At 34.6% G+C, this 6,009-nt stretch overlaps 1 long non-coding RNA gene across 1 annotated transcript in view; it reads left to right on the forward strand.

The window, feature by feature from the left end:
- LOC309388140 overlaps window positions 1-6,009 on the forward strand; it is a 432,191-nt gene that overhangs the window by 34,530 nt on the left and 391,652 nt on the right. The gene's annotated exons all lie outside the window — the stretch shown is intronic.

Here is a 6,009-nt window from a genome sequence, read left to right on the forward strand (position 1 = left end):
TACTACAATATCTTAGGGAATGATGGGAGTTCTATAACTTATCACGTGTGCTATATCAATTCTATACTTGATTCCTTGAACAAATCAACCAGCCAAAATCTGTTTCCCTAACTAGCAACAATTGAAGGTGTTTCACCAGCATTACTACTCAGCAGGGAATGCACTTCTCTAGTAGCCATAGTGTGCATTAAAGCTAAAAACCCTTTCTACCTATAATACTGGATATCTCAACCTTAAAAAAAAAACGGGTAGAAGAAATACATTTTGGGTTCTCTGATCTGCCTAATTTCTATTTTGTTTCTTATCAAAGAGAATACTGTAGTTGTTTGGTGTTTTGTCTTATTAATGCCATTTTTTAAGACGCCATTCATATTTAAGAAATCAAAAATTAATTGCTAACAAATGTCAGACTACACTAATAAACTGGGTAGTTTCATTATAAAAATATGGTGAGGTTCTTCTTGAATACATGCAATACAACTTAACAACTGATGTTCACTTTTAGGTGGTTTACGATAGTTTTCACCAACACATTTTTGTAAACTAAAAATATGTTTACTGTAATACATACTATTTGTATGAAATAGCAGAAGATGTTGACTTTTGTTACATTGTTATGTCTAACTATTATAAACTTGAATCCATTAATTTATTAAAAAGATGTTTTTATAAAAATATGTGGTTTGATATTGTCAATTTTAATGTGTCTTTTCAATCATTTTTCACTATTGTATCAAATTTAATTTTACATTGTGAAATCAAAATATTGGTATGCCAGAATAAATAAATATTTCCATTAGCAGTAGTGGCAGAATTAAATCAGATAAATGAGAAAATAAAAGAGTTAAGGATCCTTAGGTCCCATTGTTTTTTCCCATGTCACCAAATCTAGCAAAGAGGCCATGCTTTGGGTCTCTTCCAACAATGCCCTTTTGTTGGTCTCCGAAGTTGCACCTCCTCTATGGTTCTGCCTGTCCAGAAGAATAGCATCTTCACCCAAGATACACATGGTCCTGACTCTTATTAGCTCGTTGTAAGGCTCTGAAGACCTATCTGTTCCCCAAGGGATTCAAGCTAAGCGGTTAGGAATGCTCTACCTTGGGACAGGGGCAGTAGGTGTGGTTTCAATCAGGGCATTATGAATTATACTTTGTGGTTTTAATCTTTATACACTATCCAGAGTCACTGCTGTGAAATGTATGGTTCTATGATCACATGGAAGGAAAGCTCTCAAAACCCATTGGCACTGGGTATCAGCATTTATTCAGTTGTCTAGGTGATGCTATGTAGGTGCTAGCGCTACTAGAAGACCAAAACAGAAAATCATCTCCAAAGACTAGAACTATTAATACAATTATTTTATTGAGAGGCTATAACAACAGAACCTTACAAACCTGATTGAACTATAAGAAATAGGGAAATATAGCACAGTGAATCAGAAGGCATTTGCCTGAATTGCTTCTGAATATTATCTAGCTTCCCAGAGCTTAAAGAATATTTCAGCCCTCTTTGTCCGGATAATGGTTCTTGCATATTTCCATCACAATTACTTCCCTTATTTTCAACACACAGGTTTTTGCTTATTGTGAGCCAGCATAGAAGCTATTTATTCAGGTTGTTTACCATACTAATTATTGGTAGACGGAACACAAATGTTAAAGAACAATGAAAACTTTTAAAGGGAGATATAGCTAATACATACCCTTATTTGGAAGAGGTCAAAAAAAGCACAAAAAAACCACCTTACACCATCCTTACCATGAGATAAGTTTGCAGCAACTAAGCAAACCTCAGATGATCTTAGTGATATGGAGGCTCTCACGGAAAGGCATTATCTCAATGGAGATTAGGCTCAGCCTATATAGCTTTTTAAAAATAATAACCAGCACTTGGTATTTCATCAAACAATGAATTAGCACCCACTGGAATACACAATTTGATTTTGTAAATATAAAAAGGATACATGTCACTGCTTTACACTCCAGTATGACTACTTTTCTACAATAGCTATAGTTGAAAGTCTGAATTAGTACTTCATTCACCGTGCTTTTGTATAGCAACTATTATAGTTATAACGTGCATGTCATCAGTGTAGAAAGAGGCATTTCTGAAATCTATGTTATAAGAACAGATGTAGACAAATTATATTAATTAGTCTTCACAGATGGTGGCTAAGAATAGCTTAGGTGATGGATTTGATTTGATTTTACTTGGCACAGAAGTTTTCATAACTTTGCTGAAGACATGAGAATTTTCATGATTTTATACATCTTAGGATGCTGTCCTATTCAATTAGAGAAATGCTAAACAGTTAAATGTCCAGAATAAGATTATTGAAGTTACATCTATGCAAGGCCATCAGTAGGATCAGGGGTGGGTTGCTGCTGGCATTACTGCCAGTTCACAACCTGCACGCAATGTGTGCGCGCGCTGTTCTATGTAAATTGTTTTGTGCGCATGTGAAGAACAATTTACAGTGAGCTGCGCACGCGCAGTCATTAAAATTCAAAATGGAGGCAGCCAAGCGACAGTGAGTGAACTGGTTTGGGGTGGGTGTCAGCCCTGGGTCGCTGCTGGTTCTGCGGCCCAGGCCTGAATTCCACTACTGGGTCGGCCGAACCAGCAGCAACCCACCTCTGGGTAGGATCCTACCAGCAAATATCCAATTGAATGTGGAATTATTCAGGTATAGTCTTTGATGAATATTCTTATATGCACAATCTGTCTGTATTTATGAGCTGATATATGAAGTAACTCAACCAATAGTGATGTCATCTGATTCCATAGAAACAGAATACTACACATTCTTTGAAGAACTTCACTGACGCTGTATTTGTGTATGCAATGTCTTGATCCATGGATATCTGCCAAATTCATTAACAGAAACAAGATTAGTAAGTTTTAACAATGTCTAAATATTAAGGCTTTTACTGATTAAAGTAAATAATATTTTCCTGTTCTTAGAACTTGAAAGCCGTAAACATCGAGAGGTTTTTTGAAGGATGACTGAATTTGTCAATCTACTAGAACTGTCAGAAAAACTACCTCAATTAACAGCAAACATCAAGAAACTGAATGACAGATTCATGGCTTTCCTGAACATTGAAACAAAAATGCAAAGAACAAAAACAGAAACTACAAAATTAATCAATACTTGCAGCTACAGAAATTTAAAATCACTATTTAGAAGTAAAAAACAGCATGGGAAATACAAGACTGTGAAAAACAAACCTTGCACTAAAGCTAAGAAAGAGAGAAACAAAGGCAAAATTGCATCTTTCTTAGGATTGTTTAGGAAACTCAGCTCCTGGATGATCAGGCATAAAGAAACAATTGATGAAGATCAGGAACTGATTCCACTAGATTTATTTGATATTTCTCATGAGATAATACAAGTTACCTGATATTCTGTTTTCCTTTCTAATTTAATGTTATAAACATGATTTTAAAAAAACAAACATTAATTTGAATGCATGTCTTTTAATTTTTTCAGTATGTTTATATTATATTATTCAGTACATTTCCAGGTACTACTTGAAGTGATACATATAAGCTATCATTTTTAAGTACAGTATTCATTTGAGGTAATTATCTTTGATTACCAAGTGTCTATAACAAACAACTAGATACATCTAGGCTCCTATCCTGGTTTTTGTGTGTGTGTGTGCTGCCAAAGATCATTGGGTGTCTATTGCTGGAAAACAACAGATAGTCTAACCTAGCAAAACATTTTTTAAGTTGAGTCAGTCATTCACTGTGTTTCAAAATACTATAACTTGGTTAAATCTGTAATATGGGTTCTCCATCTAAACTTCACACCAGTAATCTCTACTTTGTTTTCCTTCTCCTTTTATATTCCATCTCTTTTCTCATTAATTAAGTCTTATAAGCTCACAGTAAAGCTTTGTCTTCCTTGTGTATCATTACACAACACCTATTTAAAGACATAAGTTTTATATAAATAATTATCATGAATTTACTGTGATTACACTGATACATTAGCTCATAAAGATATATTTTGAACAAAAACAGTACTTACATCACACATACTGCACTGTAGTGATATTATTAGCTCTTACAACACAAATTAACTACATTCCATTCATGTAGTCAGTATTATTCCTGAATATTCATGTACAACTCATAAAGTACTCCCTAGCACAACTCATAAAGTACTCCCTAGCACTGTGTTTTGATTGCATTATGCAGAATATGGTTCAGCAAATACAAGAACACTCTATCAACATTTTAATGATTATATATTAATTGCCTCATTAAATCTGAGAGTATTTTATGAAATAATCTTATATATGATTTCCAAATCTTTTCAGAAGTAAATGCCACTGTGTGGCTTACTCCCTGCTAAAGATGTTTAGGGAAACAGCTTTTACCTTAACGTTGTAAGCAGGGTTATGTCTTTTAAAATGTTTTATCTTTGCTGTACTTTTTTTATTTCTTTCAATCATTTTAGGAATATTTTCTTACTCATTTTGCAAACCATGCCTAGAGGTGTTTTATTCTGCAATTGATTATCTGTATATTAATTTAAAATATAACTAGTGCTAACTGTAACTAAGAGATGACTGAGACCACAGTGAGTTAAATTTTCCTTAATTTGCTTTTCAAATAATATAAACTTGCTTTATCTGCTCTTTCATCTTCCCCATTCTATTCATATAAAGAAAATCTATATATTTTTAAGCACATAAAAGAGCATATAAAAATACTGCAATCTTGGTAACATGAAGGAGCAAACTTTCTTAAAAGCAAAGACAATGTTACATATAACCACCAGATGGCAGATGGATCTATATCTTATAATGAATTATACACACTTCCTACAAATGTCAGGAATTCTTATCAGGCAGCTATTTTCATTAATTTTCTATAAGTTTGTACAAGTTTGTACAGATATCTTTCTATAACACTTTATCATATACATATTTTAATTAATTATATCCAATATATCACTTCCTGAAGTAACTTTCAGCATCTTATCCTGGTGTTTCTGTCTTAAGATTTCTATTTCTCTTTTAGGGGAAATATTCTGCCTTTTTAATATTTCCTAAAATATTTCATTCTTGTAGGAGATGGGTGGGTGCTAACTTTCTACAACAGGGAAGCTGCAATGGTTATAAATCCATTTTTTCAGCTTTGTTGGAGCTTGGAATGGTCACTGAACTGAATGGTCATAAATTGAGGCCTACACGTATAAGACATTTTCTCTCCTCTACCTTCTCTCAACTTACTCCCAGTGCCTTGAACATACAAACATTTACTTGCTATTTTGTGACATTTTTGCAAGTCATAGTGAAAATGGCTTTACTATGGATATCTACAATGTAATATATTTATTTATAGCTGGAAACTGGATATAGAAAAGCATCGAGTGTTTGGGAAGAGGAATTTTGAAAGGGCTCGCAAAAGATTTCAAATATCTCCATATAATTTTTATAAAAATATTGCAATAGACCCAGGCAGCATGACTTAAGGATTTTAATACTCCGTACTGTGGTATTCCTCCATTTTGTCTTCACAACTATCCTTTGAGGTAGGCCAAACTGTGTGGTAGTTATAGAATTATGAATATGGCTCATCCTAGTCCGATATTCTAATCCACCTTTTCCTAAACTGATACTCTCTAGTTACACTGCACTACAGCTCCAATTTCCAAGCCAGAAAGTCTTATCATTCCCAGAGACTCCTATGTTAGTGATAGCGTCTCTAGTCATTCTATTACAAGTACAGACACAATGGGGGCCTTCTAGGTGTTTTTAATTAAAAAAAACATGTATATAAAAAAGATTTCAGCTCCACCTTGAGCGCTCAGAGAGGGGAACGGTAAACCGTGGCGTGCGGGAAGGAGCGCGCCCGCGCGCCCGTGCATGCAGACGACGCGCGCGCGCTGCTCCGTGACCCATCTCACTGAACAAAGGATTCCCGTTCGCAATCTCTAGACCTAAAATGGCGTCAGTTCAATCTCCCAGCACCATAGAGATAAAGGAGAGG

The sequence above is a fragment of the Natrix helvetica genome, assembly GCF_964273705.1.
Source record: "Natrix helvetica genome assembly, chromosome: 2".
In the NCBI taxonomy this organism is placed as follows: Eukaryota; Metazoa; Chordata; class Lepidosauria; order Squamata; family Natricidae; genus Natrix; species Natrix helvetica.